We start from the raw sequence: 20,015 nt of genomic DNA on the forward strand, positions 1-20,015 counted from the left end.
TTCTCTATTAATATAATTATAAATCTCTCAAGACTTAACAAATATTTCAAAAAATGTATCCTAAATTTTTTACTCCTCTTTTTTTTTCTTGTCTTTCTTCCTTTCACTTTTCTTAAGTCCTCACCCGAGGATATTTTTCAATTTATCTTCAGACAGGGTGGGGGGGGGGAGAGAGAGAGAGAGAGAGAGAAACATCGACTAGAGAGAAACATCGACTCGAGAGAAACACATGGACTGGTTGCCTCTCACATGACCCCAACCAGGGCCAGGGACTAAACCCACAACCAAGGCATATGCCCTTGACCAGAATTAAACCCATGACTCTTTGGTCCGAGGGCCAATGCTCTAACCACTGAGCAAAACCAGCCAGAGATTTTTCACTTCTTTTAAGGTATGAAAGGGAGTGACACAGAGCCTAGACAAATAGACGGGCTTGGTCTATAAAGCCTACTGTCAAAGACAAAAGCCATTCTGAGCTAAAACCAGCTCAGGGATGGAGCTGTGGCTGGAATCCCTTGGCAGTGGAGGGAAGCTAAGGAAGAGACCAAAAAACCAGGACAACAAGAGGTTTTATGATATGCTCACTGAGTTCTCATTCTATGGCCCACTCCACTATCATCAGGGTCTGTTTGCTCCAATTCCAGTCAGCTACACCAGATTGTTGTGAAAATAAGCCCACAGACTCAACATTTACTTAAAAATCTGGCACACAAGGAGAAATGAGGAGGATTGACCGCCATCCAGAAGCCAAGGACTGTTATAGTTCAGTTCTCTTCTTATACATGAATATAACTCAAGATTCCCCTGCTCTTTCTGGGCATTGTTTATGGACCCAAAGGTGGAGATCCTCGCAGTCACAAATAAGTAAATTCAACATATAAATTTGAAAAGAGATTCAAGTATATATTTTGAAAAAAGGGTAGAGCAAGTGTAATGGAGGTCAAACATACATATAAAGAGATTCAAATTTACATTTTGAAAACAAGGAGAGTTGTAGTAAACATGCAAAATATACCTGTGAGGAGGTGCTCAGGTTTGCTTACAAAACAAAACAGTGGGGCCACCACATTTCTTCCAAAGAACAAAGGGTATTATGACAGTTAGAGAATGAAGCATATAGGACATTGCCTGTGGCTTGATTCCAACACATGAAATCCGTTTCTTTTGATTGTGATAGAGGGTTGATTTTCCTCATTAGATGAGGTAGTATAAGCATGTATTATGAATAAGGATAGAGAAAACTTTATAATAGTATTACAAACAATTTTTATGAGAGCACAAAGGAGAGAGAATTTTAACTCAAGGGGTAAGGAGATAATGTCATAGAAAGGATGTCCATGTATGTACCTTGAGGAAGAAGCAACACTTTTAAGAGTAGGGAAGGGGGATGGGAGGTTATTGAATCTGGGATGATGTTAGCTACCCTGAGGGAAGGTGCATAGTCATTTGTTTATTTAGCAAATCTTTTTTTTAAGTGTCTTAATTTGTTTAATTTTAGGTGGTAATTAAAAAGATGAATTCATATTTTATTTTATTTTATTTATTATTATTTTTTTAAATTCTCACCCGAGGACATTTTTGCATTTTTTGTTCAGATAGAGTAGGAGGGAGAGAGAAGAAGAAGAGAGAGAGAGAGAGAAACATCGACATGAAAGGGACACATCGAGTGGCTGCCACCCGCACGACTCAACCAGGGCCAGGGACAAACTGCAACCGAAGTACATGCCCTTAGTAGGAACTGAACCTGGGTCTCTCTGGATCACAGGCCGACGCTCTAACTGCTGAGCCAAACCGGCCAGGTCTGAATACATATTTTATATAAACGCAAAGTATATAGAGAAAATTAAAGAAGTAAAACATATTGTGAAGTTTTACTCTATCAGATATAAAGATTTTTGTAAACCTATGTTAATTATTACATTGTGGTAACAGTATAAATACAGATAGTTCAATGAAACAGAACTGTGTCTTTTTAAAAAAAAAAAAAATTTTATTAATTTGTTTTTGTTACAGATGTTTCTCCTTTTCCCCCATTGACACCTTCCTCCCCATCCCTCCCACCCCATTCCCAGCTTTGTTGTCTATGTCTATTGGTTATGCATACATGCATATAAGTTCTATTCAGCAAATCTTTACTGAGCTTCTACTGTGTATCAGGCAATGCACTTGATTTACTGAGAACATTGTGTGATTGGAGCTTAGGAAGAATATAAAGGGAGAGGAGTTTGGTAAAGTAGGTTGGGGCTTGGTGATATGTAATTGGCTTTAGTTTTAGGCAAATTTATATAAGTTTGGTCAATACTTTTGGGTCCTGTTTAAAATCAAGAAGGTTGTAAAAGCAGAGCTGGAGAGTTGAGGAGACTGACTTGCTTCTTGCTAGCTTGCTGCCCTGCTATACTTTTTGATTGCTCTTGTTGGCCATGTATTCTACCCTCTAGAGGGAACAACCCCTCGAGAAGGAAACCCTTCAGCCATTCCCCATCTGTCTCCAACGGGAAAGATGTGTGATACAGGCCATGGGACAAGGCTGCATAATTGGGCTTGGGTGGTGAGGAAGGAAGTAGCGATAGAGGAATTAATGTTTACCTTCAGCATGGAGTTTTCATTTGATTTTGATCCCTCTGTGTTTCTCTCCCAGACTTCTAATTTGGATTGTTTCCTTTTTGTTTTGCACTGCCTCTTTTGGAGATTTTTCAGTTTTGGGTAAGATGCTTAACTTTGAACCCCCTTACATTTCAGAGGAGTCCTGAGCTATAGAAAGCCAAGGAGGAGACAGTCTGGAGCCCAGGGTAAAGAGATGAAGGAACAGGAGACCAGCGGGGCACAGGTTGCCCAAATTACGTGGTGGTTTAGATGGTGCTAAACAATATTTGGAGGTCAAAGTTCTAGCTAGTAATACACAGTGCCTCTCATGTTTTCTGTGATATCCAGAAATCTTGAAGATCTGCTTGTGCTGGGAGCAAATGGCTTCAACAAGAAAACATTCAAGGACTTGACTATCTTTTGATCAGAATTGAACTCATTTCTCTTCTTATTCTATTGGGTTAGGAACTTTAGGCATCCGAACATGCTTGTATGTCCTGTTCTAGCTATTACAAGCCTATGCCTTTGAATACTTGGAAATCCCTATGTCCTATATTCCAGTACTCTGAATATAACATTTTATTTTATTTTACTATTTTTATTGAAGTATAATGAACTGATGAGTGTTTTGGTGTACAAGTAGGCGAGCAAAGGCTTTCTTTTTTTCTAAATCCTCTCCCGAGGATATTTTTACATTGATTTTCAGATAGAGTGGGAGGGGAGGAGGGGAAGAGAGAGAGAAACAGACAAACAGACAAACAGACAGATGTCGATGTGAGAGAGACACATCGATTGGTTGCCTCATGCCCGAGCCCAACCAGGCCCAGAGATAGAATCACAACGAAGGTATGTGCCCTTGACTGGAATCGAGCCTGTGACTCTTTGGTCTGCGGGCTATAACGCTCTAACCTCTGAGCCAAACCAGCCAGGGCTTGGAAAGGCTTTCTTTTAAAGCAATATTAAAATTGTGTGAGTGCCTAGGTTATGCGTCTCAAATATTAACGTGAATATGAATCATGAGGGGACCCTGTTCAAATACAAATTCTGATTCAGTAAGTGGGTGGCACCTGAGATTCTGCATTTCTAATAATTCTTATGTTTTGAATAGCAAAGATCTAGCACACCATTACCATATCAGTTGCACCAACAAAGGGTATTAATGTTCTGGTTACTAATGTACGCTAATTCTTACACCTCAGCTACCTGAAGTGTAGTGGCAGTACCTGCTGTGTTTACAGCATCATTCCAACACATTTAATCATAACACCACAAAGCAAAAAGATCTGGAGGAGTAGGTCTATCTATTAAAATAAGAGAGTTTAAAAACCAAACTGCAAATCAGTAGGAGTCAATTTCAAAGCAAAAGGATAAACAACTTGCAGACCTATGTTAATGAAAAGGATGCTTAAGTGCTTCTTTACAGGTCTCTGCACAGTCTCATTGTGAGAGTCCTCTTGGGACATTAATAGGGCCCTTGGATGTAGTGTTTTCACTGCTCTTCTGCCTTGGGAATAGTGAACTTGTTTTCGCTCTGCAGTCACTTCCACATTTATGATTGCTGTATAGTTATTTGAGTACTTCTGTTGCTCTTCTGGCAATGGTGGGCACTTCGAGAGAAAGTAGAGGCCAGTAAGTATCAGAAACATTAGACAATTAGGAAGAAAGTGGTGCCTAAGGAATTCCAGGGTTCTTCCCAATTCTCATTTAGGTCATCTGATAGTTCCCTCTTTTCCCCCGTGTGAATGTTACATCCTAGCTTGTCTTAACTGCTTGCCATTCTCTGAACATGAAGGATCCATTCCCATCTTGGCAGCATATCTCACTCTGTTTCCTTGTGTCTTAGTTTACTTGAGCTGCTATGGCGAAATACCATGGACCAGGGGGCTTAAATGACAGAACTTAATTTCTCACAGTTCTGGAGGCTGGGAAGTCCAGGATCCAGGTGCTGTGAGATTCAGTGTCTGGTGAGGACCTGCTTCATGGCTTGTAGTCATCTACCATGTGGCTGTGTGCCCACATGGACTTTACTTGGTGCCTGCTAGTGGGGAGAAGGGTGAGAAGGAGAAGAGGAGACAGAGAGCTCTGCCATCTCTTCTTCTTTTAAGGACGTTAAACCCCTCCATGAGGACACTACCTTCATAATCTCATCTAAACCTACTTACTTCCCAAGAGCCCCACTTCCAATGAATTTGGAAATTAACCTGTGAATTTGGGGAGGAGGGCACAAACATTCAGTTAATAACACTTGACACACCCTTATCAACTAGCTTTTTCACTAGTGGTAATCACTGTATCCAGTACAGGGCACATATGTCAGGCTCCTGATTTTCATGCATTACTCAATTTAATTCTCAAAACAGGCTTGCAAGATAGGTATTGTCATTACCTTACACATATTAAAACCAAGTGCTGAGAAGTTGAGACTTTTCTGAAGATCACCTAGGGTGCTGTGAAGCAGGGTTCCATCCCAAGCAGGTAAAGCACCAAAGCAGGAGCTGTAAATCAGCAGCTCAAATTGTGGTCATCAGTCCAGCAGTATCAGCATCATCTAGAAAGTCAGATACTTGAGTCGTACCCCAGACTTGCTAAATCAGAAATGTTGGGTGGGGCCCAGCAATTTGTGTTCCAACAAGCTTCTAGGAGATTCTGATTCATGCTCAAGTAGAGAATCACTGCTCTAAGTAAGTGTGAGAAAGGAAATTATAGATAATTGGCTACTTACTAGTTGGAAAGTTTGTTTCCATGTTAATATTGGGTATATGTTGATGTGAACACAATTGATCAGATCTGCTATATTAAAACAGGTACCTGTGGTTCACTGTGTGGAAAACTTTCCCATCCTGTAAGGTGAAGTTCAAATCCTACTTGCTCCATAAAGATTTTTTTTTTTTGCTTTGATCACTGCTGTTTCTCTTGTATCACTCATATGGTTGATGTAAAGTATTTATTCATCCCCATCAGGGTTGGGATATCTTCCATCATTTTGATTCAGCACAACAACAAGTGGGGTCTCATTTATACTGTTTGCTCAATAAACATTGGTTGGATTCATGAGTAGGTTTCTATTTACAGAACATTATATGTGTCCTTATGATTGTAATTCTGCACCACCACTTTTGTCCCCTTTCTTTTTGGTATATATTTATTTTGTACTATTGCCAGCTCCCAATGGAGAGAAGCATCTCTAGTAAAATCCATAGATAATTTCTAAATGTGATATTTGATTGAAGGATAATACATACCAGTTTAAAATGCCAACCATGAGGGAAGAGATAAAGAAGGAAATCAGGAAATCCAAAAAATATGTAATCATTTTTAGAAAAACTGAACATTAGCTACATGCTGAATTAGCTTAAGAGCAACTAAATTAAGACATCTCTGACAGTATTATTACTTTTTAATGCTCATAACAGCTTTTAAATTTGATTTTTATTGAATTTTTTTGGGTGTCATTGTTTAATAAAATTATATAGGTTTCAGGTGTGCAATTCTGTAACGTACCACCTGTGTATTGTTTTGTGTGTTCACCACCAATGCTGTTACTTAAAAAATTATTTATTTATTACTTAAGAGGGAGGGAGAGAGTTGGGGGGGGGGGAGAGAGAAAGAAACATTGATTGATTCACTCCACCCATTCATGCAGTCATTGGTTGATTCCTATAAATGCACCCTGACCGAGGACTGAACCCACAGCCATGGCTGTACTGGGACGACGCTCCAGCCAACTTACCTGCTTGGCCAGGGTACTATTACTTTTTCTTTGCCTTCTATTTGCCCACTTTCAGTTAATTCATACACTGCTTTTAGTGGTATTTAATGCCACTTAGCAACAACTAAATACACTACATTTAAAATATAATCTTTGATTTTAGTTAAAACGTCATCCTATGCCACTCAATACAAGAACTGAAGGTTGAAATTGAGGAAAAATTATCTAAATGTGTGTTTCGGATTTGTCTCAGATAGGTACATATTTCCAAAAATGTATTTTTCACCTTCTTTCTCCCTTAAAGCTAGATTTTATAACAGTCTTTGATATGCTCAAAATCAATAGAATCTTGTTTTGTTCTTCAGCCAGTGTTTGGGCACAAAACTTTTAGGTAGTTTCTGTAGTACTGCAGGAAGAGATGGGCAGGGAGTGTATGGGAGCTTTTCTTGTTCAAAAAACATTTTTTTTTCCCCTTTATTGATTTTAGAGAGAAAGGAAGGGAGAGGGAGAGAGAGTAACATCAATGACAGAGAACGTTGATTGGCCGCCTCCTGCGTACCCCCACACTGGGGATTTGGCCCACAACCTGGGCATGTGTCCTGACTGGAAATCAAACTGGCGAACTCTTGGTGCATGGGTCAATGCTCAACCAATAAGCAACACTGGCTGGGTTGCTTTTCTTGTTTCATTTTAAGTCCTGTGAAAGCTGTTAAGTTATGTTTTATTTAGGTTCAGACAGTTGAGTCAGACCAGTGAAATTTGGTGCTTAATTTGAACAGAATGAAAAGATATAATAATGATGGTAGAGGGATACTAGATATATTCTTGATGTGGTAAAACTAGTGGCAAATTGTATTATATGATAGCCACAAACATCTGAGGAATAGGAAGACGTTCTTTGTCTTAATTTTTTGCTCCAAATAAAGAAGAAATATTTTGTCATTTGTCCTGAAAAATATACAATAAATTTTTTCCTAGTTGAGTAAATATGTTTCTGGAAATACAGAGTGGGGCAAAAGTAGGTTTACAGTTGTTTGTATGGAAAATAGTACAATAATTAATAAGTAATAATACAAAAAGAAACTGTTTCATGTACTCACAACAGTAAACCTACTTTTGTCACACCCTGTATACATAAAAGCACAGAAAGGTAAACAATTAAAAGAACATTTCTTTTGTTGGCTTATTACTAAATGTGTGATGATGAAAGAAAGATCAGAAGCTGCAGACCAGCAGAGAGGACCTAGAATTGGTGACATTTTGGTGCATATACTTTTAGGCACTTTACTGTAATATATATATTTTTTGGTTACCTGATTTTTGTTTCTTAAAATACTCTTCCATGTCAATAAGTACATATCTACCATGTGATTTTAACTATATACCATGTGGCTTTATAGCATTTCACTCTGTGGGTGTACCCTAACTTGACTAGTCCCTTTTGTTGGATGTAGATTGTTACCAACTTTGCTATTACATGCTGTGCTGTGATGACTATCCTTATAGTCTAATTTTTTTCATATTTTAATATTTATTTACATATAAAATACATCCAAAATTATTTTTTTAATATATAGATGTGAATTACTGGGTTAAAGGTAAGAAATATTATTGGAATTATTTCCTGAAAAATAGATAGGGAATTTTAGGTCAAAGGTCCAACATGTTATCGTGACTTCTCATACATATCATCAATTACTCTCCTACAACTTTGGATTGATTTATATGTCTGCTAGGAACTCATCAAACACAATGTAATGCATTTCCCTATCACAATTTCTTTTTATATATTCTCCCAGTATAACAAGTAAAACAAAATATTATTATTTCTCATTGTCTAACCTTTAGTGTTAGGAATAAGCCTTTTTAAATGTTGTTCAGCGATTGGATGTTCTTTTTTTTTTTTTTAATCCTCACCTAAGGATATTTTTCCATTTATTTTCAGATGGGGGTTGCGGGCTGGTGAGGGGTAGGGGAGAGAGAGGAAAAACATGAGTGTGAGAGAAACACATTGATTGATTGCCTCCCGCAAGACCCTAACCAGGGCCGTAGATGAACTGCAACCGAGGTACGTGCCCTTGACGGGAATCGAACCCGTGACTCTTTGGTCTGCGGGCTGATGCTCCAATTGCTGAGCCAAACTGGCCAGGGCAGCTATTGGATCTTTTTAATGTAGGATGTCTTTGTTACCTATTTCCTGTTTCCTTAAAATTACCACAGATTTAGCCACTTAACACACATTTATTATCTCACAGTTCTGTAGGTCAGGAGTGTGGTGAGCTCAGCTGTTCCTCTGGCCCAGGTTTCAAAGGCTGAGATCAAGCTGTTGGTGAGCTGGACTCTTACCTGGAGGCTCCTAGGGAGAGTCCCTTTCCAAACTCATTCAGGCTGTTGGCAGAATTCAGCTATTTGGGCTGCACGTTGAGGTCCCTGTGTCCTAGCTGGCTGTCAGCCAGGAGTCTCGCTCCTCTACCTGCTGAATTCCTCTTCATGTTGCCCCCTCCTTCTTCAGACCAGCCACTTCCCCTTGAGTCCTCCTCATGCCTTGAATCTCTCTGACTTCTCCTCCTGACACGCCTCTTCTTTCTCCAGCCACAGCGAGTTCTCACATGAGCTCATATTAATAGATTGGGTCCTTCTGCATAGGAAAATCCAGATTAACCTTCCTGGTTTAGGTCTGTAACTTTAAGGACATCTGCAAAGTCCCTTTTGTCATGTAAGTTGTATTAGTCAGGATTCTACAGAGAAGCAATCATGGAGGATGTATATTTATATTTATAATATACAATATTTATTTATAAATTAGATTAAGATATATGTTTATTTATTCATGATGAGACATTGGCTCACTCAGCTTTACGAGTATGTAGACTGAGAGGTCCCATGATCTTCTGTCTGCAAACTGGAGGCCCAGGAAAGCTGGTGGTGGGGTTCCAGTCCACGCCCCAAAGAACCAGGGGGGCTGGTGGTATAAATCCCAATCCTGTGGCAGGAGTAGATAAGAGGAGATGCTCCATGTCAACACTGAGGCAGAAAAAAGGAGCCTTTTGTTCTCTTCAGGCCCTCAGTGGATTAGATGACACCCAGCCCCCTGGAGGAGGGCAGTCTGCTGAGTAAATCCACTGAAATGTTAATGTCATCCAGGAATACCCTCAGAGACACAACGAGAATTAGTATTTAATCTGGCATCCCACAGCCAGCCAAGCTGACATAAAATTAATAACTCTCTCTTAAGGTAATATATGTGTTGGTTCCAGGGTTTAGGATGTGGATAATGTTGGGAGACCTTTCTGGCTAAAACACTGTACAAGGTCTCCACTATTTGGTTTGCCTACCAAATTTTTGTTGTAGAGCAGGCGTATGAGGTTTTTGTCTTTTAGAACTGAGGGGAAGTGTTCACGAACATCTGTAATGAGAATTATTTACTACTTATTTATTTATAAATGGGCATATTCAAATATATTCAAAAGTAGAGTGAACAGTACAAAGAAGTCCATGTATACATCACCCAAGCTCAACAGCTATCAATACTTTGCCAGTTTTAAGACATCTTTTTGTTCACACCCTGCTTTTTCATTTTGATATATCTTTCAATAAATTAAAATATCTTTATTTGTTTTTGTTTTTTTAATTCTCACCCGAGGACATTTTTTCACTTTTGTTCAGATAGAGTGGGAGGGAGAAAAAGGGAGAGAGAGAAACATCGTTGTGAGAGAGACACATCGACCTGTTGCCTCTCTCATGACCCCAACCAGGGCTGGGGACGAACCGCAACCAAGTATGTGCCCTTGACCAGAATTGAACCTGCAACTCATCAGTCCACAGGCCAATGCTCTAACCGCTGAGCCAAACCAGCCAGGGTGAAAGGATCTTTATTTGTGAAGGCTAATTTAGTTTCATATTTTATTGGGAATTGTAATAGTTTTATATAATACAAATTAAAGAACAAAAGGGTGATAATTTAACAAAGCAAAAGGAATACTAGTGCTTTCCTCTCATTTACTGGATGGGAAATAACATTTGGGATATCAAAATCTTGCTCAACTTACATAATTACCATTATGATTCATTGACATTTGTATTGATTGTCTCGCAGTACAGCATTCTCTTATTTCAGTCTTGTGTTGATGTACAAGGGAAAACTGAATGAAAGGGAATGGGAGAAGTAGTCAGCTTTTCTCAGAGAATTTAAGAAATGGAACTCAAATCGCACAATATTTCTGTTTATTTTCCCCTTTACTCTTGATGCCAAATCTTAGGTATTTGCAGGGTAAATTACAATAGAACTTATTTAAGAAGATATTTTAAGCCCTGGCCAGCTAGCTCAGTTGGTTAGAGCATTGTCCTGATACACCAAGGTTGTGAGTTTGATCCCCAGTCAGGGCACATGCAAGAATCAACCAATGCATGCATCAATAAGTGGAACAACAAATCTATGTCTCTCTCTCTCTCTGCCCCCCTCTTTCCTTCCCTCCTCTCTCTCTCCCTTCATCTGTCTCTCTAAAAATCAATCAATAAAAAAAGATGTTTTACGATAATATGATCATTTGCCATTACTCAACAGTATAAAGGTATAAATAGACCAAAATCCATAGATAATCCAAAAATAACATTTCTGTATTTGCCATGGGTTTTCATATTGTATTTAACTGAGCATGTGCTGATGTTCTGGGAATTTAGTTTGAACAGAATAATAAAGTATACCACAAAAATCTGGCTTTAGTCTGTGAACACGTCTTGGCTCAGAGACTGGTAAAAATGTTCCTCTTTCCAAGTGTTCCCATGAACAAGAAAATCATGTTAACCTCTTTATGTAAAAGCTCTTTTCTATGTAAACATTTTTAGATTAAATTACATGTAAAATACTTAGTTTACAGAATCATCCTCAAATTTGTAACCACACTGTGTTCTCTCTCATCCCCCTCCCCCCCAGTTTTAGAAAATGGTACATTCCTCTTCCACAAAATTGAACATTTGTGCTTTTAATGCCAAACTCCCCTATCTTTTCTAGAACTGTGCTCCCTTAAATATCAATTCTTTTGCCTCTATCCACCTTACTTATTATTTTCATTTACTCTCGTTTAATTTCACAATCATTCACAAATAGGCACTTGTTTCTGTTCCATTTGAGAAACAAGCACTCCATTTCTTTTTTCCCTTTTACCAATGAACATCTTTTTTTTTTTTTTTTTTTTGTACATGCCTCTAGTGGGAACCGAACCTGGGACTCTCTGGTCCGCAGGCTGACGCTCCAACCGCTGAGCCAAACTGGCCAGGGCACCAATGAACATCTTAAATACCCACTTCCGGCACCTGTGTGTTTAAAATGTGTTCTTGTTTATTTTGTCCTCATCATGTTGACACTGCATTCTTCACATCCCCCTCAACTTACTATTCACTGAATCCAGTAGCAGTGTTCTCCCTTGTCATGTGCTTTCACTTCTTGTGCCAACTGATACCATTGACCACCCATCCTTTCTTTGCCCAAATCTCTCCTTTTTATATCTTTACACACTTTCTTTTCTTCTTGTTCTTATGCTACTCCTCCATCTGCTGTTTTTCTTCTTTCATGCATGACATCCATTTAGGTGTCGGTGTCCCAGGAGCATCTGTCTCTGGCTGCTTCCTATTCTGTTTTGGCTTTTCCTCCTGGGCAGTCTAATTTCATGACTTCAACTCTACTTTCTATGTAAACAGCTGCCAAGTCTATGTTTACCTCCTGAATTGCCCCCCAGAGTGCAGTCTCAGTTCTTCGATCCCTCGCTTGACATTTCCATCTGGATAGTCTTTTAACACATTCTGTTTATTGGTTCAAAGTATTGAATGTCTCATCTCTCTTTTTAAATCTGCTTCTATCACCATTTCCTATTTTATTTACAGTCACTACCTCGTCTCTTAGGCTCAACATATCCAGGTTATCTCTCATTCCTATTTTTTTTTTCCTTGTCAAAACAGCAAATGTTGATAAACCTGTTTGATTCTATACCCATAATAAGTGTCTCCTTCCATAAATAAATATTATTTCATTTCTCATTTCCAATTCTATGATCTCTTTTATATTTTAGAACACTATTATCTTTGACTAGAAATATTGCAAAAGTCTGTTAAATTTTTCTTTTCACCCCTACTCTATCCAGTTAGCATGTGAAGTCTTGTCAGTTTAATCTTTCTTCATTTTAGTTTTTATAATGCCATCCTCTGCCTCAAATCTTCAATGACTCTTGTAAAAACAGTAGTTTGCAGCCGGGGTGATTTTGCCACAAGGGGACTATATTTGTAGACATATTTGATTGTCATAACTCGGGCAGGAGGTGCCCAGGACACTGTTAAACACCCTACAATGCACAGAACAGCTCCCCACAGCAAAAAGTTATCTGCTGTTTGTAGTGCTGAGGTTGAACAATTATGGTCTGAAGAATAATCTACAAATAAATAACTGGGTATTTTGTTCTCATTTACACTTCAGATGCAACTCCATGAGATTTTTAGAATTGTTCTCCATTCCTCACACCTAGGTTTTTGCTTATACATTTTTTCCCCACTCATTGCTATTTTCTTTCTTTAACTTGTCCTCTCATTGGGGGGGGGGGGAGCCTCAACACCATCTCTCTCTCTCAGTGTTCAGTTTTATTACCATATCTTTCATAAGACCCCATAATAATCCCAATTGAAAGTGATGATTCTTTTTCTGAATCCTGATAAGGATATTTTTGTATCTTTCTTAACAGTTCTTGCCTTTTAATACTTATTTATATAAATTTCTTTGAAAACTGATTACTCTACATTTTTAAAAATAAAAACTTTATTGAGATATAATTCACATGCCATAAAATTCAGGGTAAGTAACAAGTATAATTTAGTGGTTTTTAGTATAGTCTCAGAATTGTGCAACCATCACCACTGTCCAATTCCAGAACATTTTCATCACCCCCAAAGGAACTCATACCCATTAGCAGTCAGCCCCATTTCTTCCTTTTTCCAGCCCCCAAGAAGCAATAATTTCTGTGTTTATATTTTTATTATTCTGGACATGTTATCTGAATGGTATCTCAGGATAGGCTGTGGCTTCTTTCACTGAGCAAAATGTTTTCAAGGTTAAAGTTTGTCTTGGGAAAACTGTGCCATGAGCTGTCCAGTCCATATAATTGGCTTTTAACTTTGCAGGTATTGAGCAGTCTGTTCAAGGCTTTCCTCACTTGTTTTATTCATCAACCCAGTTCCATTCATTTTTGCTTTTTCAAAAGTGTGTTTATATTTCTTGTTTTTTAGTAAAACAACACTCTGCCAACCATTTCCCCACCACATTATTTTCTCTGTAATGACGTCATTCCTTTTTATACTTTTTGTCAGCAAGGTTTTGTGAGGTATTAGAGAAAAGGAGGTGTGCAAAGTCTGCCTTTTGACAGCATTTTAAAAAGAAGAAATTTATTGTTTCTTGTTTAACTTTCCCTGTTCAGCGTCGGCATTCGTGGGTTAATTGATGCCACTAGTCAGGCTGTATTCACTATGATTTATGTTAAACTCTGATTCATGTTATAATTGGGAAATGACAAAAATGAACATCAAGTATATGGTGTTGATGCTTAGAATTAGAATTCTCTGAGTGGAAAAAAACTTCAAACAAGACTTAAAGTGTCTGTAAAGTATTTGTATATAGAGAATCTTGCTAATATAACAAAATTGGGCATGGAGTTAGTACAAAATAATGACTAGTCTAAGTTCAAAAACATTTTTTAAAAATTGCAAATGTTGAACTTTTAAGTGTGCATGCCACTGCTTTCTGAGAGCATTTAGGTTTCTGGGGGAACATTTTAGGCAGAGGGAACATTAAGCGCAAAGCCTTGAGCCAGAGGCTTGCCTGCTCTGTTCAGAGGACAGCAGTGAGGTCAGTTTAGTTACGATGGAATTAAAAAATAAGTAGGAGGAGACATGGTCAGAGGAGTAAATGGGGACCAAATACTGTGGGTCCCCATATTGTCATGGTAAGGACTTTTAGCTTTCATTCTGAGTGAGCTAGGAAACCATTGGAAGGTTGTGAGTAGGTGAATGAGATTGTTTTAACAGATCTCTCTTTCTGCACTTTGGAGAATATTCTGAAGCTGGACGAACACTTAAAACAGGGAGGACACTTAGGTGGTGATTGCGATTATATAGGCAGAGTAATTGTGTCTTGGACTAGGTTGGAGTGTGACAAGCAGCCAAATTGTGGATAGATTCTGAAGACAGGAAATAGAATTTGCTGACATTTTTTTGTTTGTTTGTTTGTTTTGTAGAGTGTAAAAGAAGGAAACATTTTGAGGATGATGCCCAGAGTTTTGATTGATAACTGATAGGAGGGAGTTGTTATGTGTGATGAGGAAGACAGGAGAGGGACAGGTAGGTGGTTATCAGGAGTTCAATTTCAGTCATCTTGTTTGAAATGCCTTCTAAGTGAATTTGTTGGGCAGGCGTTTAAAATTCAGAGGAGAGCCCTGGCCAGTTTGGCTCAGTGGTTGGAGCGTCAGCCTGCGGACCAGAGAGACCCAGGTTCAGTTCCCACTAGGGGCACGTACCAAAAAACAACAATAAACAAACAAATTAAAATTCAGAGGAGAGGTTCCAGTTGGAGATACACACTTAGGAATCATCAGTGTGTAGATGTACTTAGAGTCATGAGACTGGATGAGATCAGCTAGAGCAAGTGTGTAGATCAAAGAGAAAAGCATCCCAGGAATTGCGCTTTGGGGCAATCTCTCCAGAATCCAGAGGTCAGGAGATGTGGAAGAACCAGCGAAGGAGGCAGAAAGGAGAAAAGGCAGGTGAGTGGGGGAATCTATTCTCATTCATTTGTCAGCTGTGTGAGCACAGGAATCATGTGCCTGTTCAGTGGTGCATCCTTCTCTAGTGTCTCATTCGCAAGAAGCAATAAGAGGTACTGACTGAATGAAGAAAACAATGTAGGACACGGTGTCAGTAGCTTGTTTATGAAGCAAAGAGTTCCTCTTCTCCATGCCACCAAATTCTCGATCTTTGTGAAAGGTCTTTTCCTCAGACACAAGGACTGAGGAAATACGAGTTCTTCCTTTTTAGATTCAGGTGACTCTTCCAAGTGTCCTCCTATCATTCTCACACTGCTGACTCTATCCTGTAGGGCAGCAATTGGTTCTTTTTTAATAACTATGCTTATTTTATTTATTTATTTATTTATTTTAAATCCTCGGGTGAGGACATCCTTGCACTTATCTTCAGATAGAGCACGAGGGAGAGAGGGAGGAAGAGAGAGAGAGAAACATCAGCATGAAAGAGATACATCAAGTGGCTGCCACCCACACAACCCCAACCAGGGCTGGGGACAAACTGCAACTGAGGTACGTGCCCTTAGCAGGAACCGAACCTGGGACTCTCCGGTCCGTGGGCCGACGCTGTAACCACTGAGCCAAACCGGCCAGGGCTATTTTATTGGTTTTTAGGAACTATTTACAATTATGAATACTGTTACACTTCTTTTTAATTATTGATTTTAGAAAGAGGAAGGGAGAGGCAGAGAGAGAGACATCAATGAGAGAGAACATCGATTGGCCGCCTCCTGCATGCCCCCCGCTGGGGATTGGGTACAGAACTTGGGCATGTGTCCTGACCAGGACTCAAACTGGCGACCTCTTGATGCATGGGTCCAGGCTCAACCACTGAGCTACACTGGCCAGGCTAGCAATTGGTTCTTCTTTTATCCTCTGGGTCGTGTAGGACAAGGTACTGTCATGTGGACCAGCCTCCTTTTCTTCCTCAGAGTCTTGGATAACTGTCCACCTGCATGTGTATTTTCAGAGAAGAGGGCCCTAGTCTCTTCCTCTGTGCTTTCTGTATTTTCTTTTCTTTCAGTCAGACATTCTCGTTTGGGAGGCTTTTGTGTTTTGGAAGAGAGTCACTCATGACCTCTCAGAAGAACTTTCACAACCGCACCAGTCTTCTGAGCCTCAGTTTAGCACCGCTCGCAGCATTGAGCACTGCACCCAAGCACCCAGGCACCCACTGAATCATTTAGTCCTGTTACTCCGGTAATATTCTAATGCGGGTGTAACACCGTTGTTTCCCTGGTAGTGCCTAGAAACAGTATATGCTGACCTAATTGGAGACATTCTCTGTATGACATAATACTACAAAGTATGGAAAATCTATTCGAACATATATTTTAGGGTAAAATAATATAATAAAGAATAAAACTCAGAATTTTACTTTCAAAACTTTTACCATGGGAGAAAGTAACAAATTCAATTCACAGGGCTCACAATTATCAATAAAAAGGCACAGAAAGTATAAGAGCATTTTAGAGCTGTAGTTTTTAAAAGTCCGTGTATGTCTGTGACAGTTCTTAACGTTGTTGGAGAGATGATGATGACAAATATGGCAGAATGCCCTAGAAATTACTGGTATCTTCAGGCCAGCCACTAAGTGAGGTAAATCCAAATTTTGAATAAAAATTATAAAAAAAGAAAAAGAAAAAGTTGTTACTTCAGAAGAACACAACCACTGTCCTACTTAAGTTGCTCATATTGTTATGAAAATGTCAAGAATCCTTGTGCTTAGAACATCCTTCTGTTTACTGCTTTAAAAGCTGGTAAACATGAGATAGTAACTTAGATCTGGATTTCTAAATCTACACTAGGATGTTCATTTTGGACGTCATAGTGGTATGTATGTGTGTCACATTTGTCAGCTAATCCCTTCACTTCTTAAAGGCAGTTTCCTTTCAAGGAATCTACAGTGACAATGAAGTTGCAAACAGCTATGCTGATTTTTGTTTGCAAATTTCTGATGATGATTTCACATAAAAATATGTCATATTATGAGATATATGAGAAATAAATGACATTTCTTTTTCTGTTGGATCCTATGCTTTCTTTTCCTTTAATTTTTTTCTTCATTGATTTTAGAGAGAGAGGAAGCAGAGGGAGAGAGAAGCATTGATGAGAGGGAACATTGATTGGCCGCCTCCTGCATGCCCCCCACTAGGGACTGGGCCCACAACCTGGGCATGTGCTCTGACCAGGAATTGAACTGGTGACCTCTTGGTGCATGGGTCGACATTCAGCCACTGAGCCACACTGGTCAGGTAGATCGTATGCTTTATAAAGAACACTTGAGAGGCTTCTTTCTTCAGTTTAGAAGTTGCACTGGGCTTATGCAGTAGTCTCCCCTTAACCTTGGGGGATACATTCCAAGACCCAGAGTGGAAACCTGAAACTGTAGGTAGTATTGAACCCCATACCTTGCTGTTTCTTCCTATACATTTATACCTACGATGAATTTTAATTTGTAAATTAGACACAATAAGAGATTAACAACATTACTAATAATATAATAGAACAATTATAACAATATACTGTAATAAAAGTTATGTGTATTTCTCTCTCCCTCAAAATATCTAATAATTGATTTGATAACTGAGTAGGCTACTAATTGGCTAATGGGTGGGGATCATAGACAGAATGGGTCCACTGGACAAAGGGATGGTTCACGCCCTGGGTGGGACAAAGCGAGATAGCTCACAATTTCACCACAATGTTTAGAACAGTTCAAAATGTAAACTTATGGATGGTTTGTGTCTGGAATTTTCCATGTAATATTTTTGAACAGCAGTTGACTGTGGATAACCGAAACTGAGGAAAGCAAAACTGTGGATAAGGGGGGACTACTATATAGTAAGTCCTCATTTATTTATTTATTTTTATTATTATTTTTTTTATCCTCACCTGAGGATATTTTTTCATTGATTTTTTAGAGTGGGAAGGAGGGAGGGAGAGAGATAGACAGACAGACAGACACACACACACACACACACACACACACGTAGATTGGTTGCCTCCCACATGACCCCAACTAGGGCTGGGGACTGAACTGCAACCAAGGTACGCGCCCCTGACAGGAATCGAACCCGCAACTCTTTGGTCCATGGATCAACGCTCTAACCACTGAGCAAGGGCTAGTAAGCCTTCATTTAATGTCCTCAGTAAATTCTTTGACTTTAAGTGAAATGATGTATGATGAAACTAATTTTACCACAGGCCAATTGATATAAACAACAGTAGGTTCCTCCAGCATCTCATAGGGTTAAAATGAAATGATGTTGAAACAAATGACATAATTCTAGACCTGCTATAGTTTAAAAGTAACACTTATGCAAGTTGTTATCAATCTTCGATGAAATCTAAGAAGAGAATGGGGTATTTACATTATGTTGATATGGTTTCAAGCTTTATCAAAGATAATAAAACTAATCAAAGAATCCTTTGTCAAAGGAGATGCAGGCAGAATAAAATAATTTTTTTATGTTAAAAGTAATTTACAACTTATATTTTACTTTCTTCCCTCTTCTCTATTTCATTGACCATCCTCAAACTTTTGGTTACTTTTAAATTCATACATGTCAAATATTTTACTAAAATTTATTCTTGGGTGATCATTATGACTTAAGAAAAGTAATTTTTCTTTGATCTTGTTCATTGTTATGAAACCAGTGAAAAGCATCAGAAATTGTTCTTGGTTATTGATTGTCTTAGTCTATTTGGGTTCTCATAATGAAATACAGTAGACTGTGGCTTAAACAACAGAAATTTATTTTCTTATGGTTTGGAGAATGGAAGTCCAAGATCAAAGTGTCAACCAATTCTGTTCCTGTGAGAGGCCTTGTTTTCTGGCTTGTGGATGGCCCTTCACCACGCGTGCTCATATAACTCTGGTGCGTTTGTGTCGAGAAATCCTTCTCTTCCTCTTCTTACAAGGTCAGTCATAGTGAATCAGGACTCCACTGTTATGACCTCATTTAACCTTAGTTACCTCTTAAAATACCCATCTCCAAATAAAATCACATGGAGGGTTAAGGCTCCAACATATGCATTTGAGGGGCGGGGAACGACACAATTCAGTCCATAGCCCTGATGTATCAACAGATTTAACTACATCAGTATTTCCATTGGTTTAGCATCCTGCACAATGTTTCAGTTTCTACAGTCAGCATTTATAGAGCATGGACTCTGCACCTGACACTGTGCTATATTTTGGACATTATAAAGAAGAATAAAAGAGTCTCCTGTCTGTAATCTTACATAGCTTAATACATGAGCTTGATGTGTATACCCACAAACATCATAATGCCATGTGGGAAGCAAACAGAAATGTGCTAGTCCTGCAAAAATGTTTCTCTACACTGTATTTTCCACCAGTATATCTTAATTAGTGACTTTTTTCCTTGTTTACGTAGTGGGAGTACATCACTTTCCACTGTGATCTCTGACAGCAGGTATTGTCTAGTGAGCCACCAGAAACCGTGCTACATTTTAGGCAGAACATTTTCTTCCTGAGCTGCCCTCCATGACTACGGCAAAGGCATCATTTCTCTTCTCTTTCCCTCAGTATATGATCAATATGATTTGGAACGTTTCGATGACTTTAAAATCCTCTAAAAGTAAATTTATTGCTCCTATCAACTAATAGGACTGTTTCTAATTGGATGAATCACTCGCCACTTATGAAGAATATTTCCTGACAGAGTTTGACTTAAAACTAAGCAGCATTGAAGTTTTACAATTGCATCAATTTTTGTTTTGATGTAAAATGAAATTAAGTGTGTCTGTGCATTAGTGTGTTATCTAATTTATGCTCTGTCACGCTTTTATTAGTCATGAATAGTTCTGAAATTAGTGGTATCAAGTGGTATCAAAAGAAAGACCACAATTAATTAATACAC

Source organism: Molossus molossus, unplaced genomic scaffold (assembly GCF_014108415.1).
Source record: "Molossus molossus isolate mMolMol1 unplaced genomic scaffold, mMolMol1.p scaffold_m16_p_5, whole genome shotgun sequence".
NCBI lineage: Eukaryota > Metazoa > Chordata > Mammalia > Chiroptera > Molossidae > Molossus > Molossus molossus.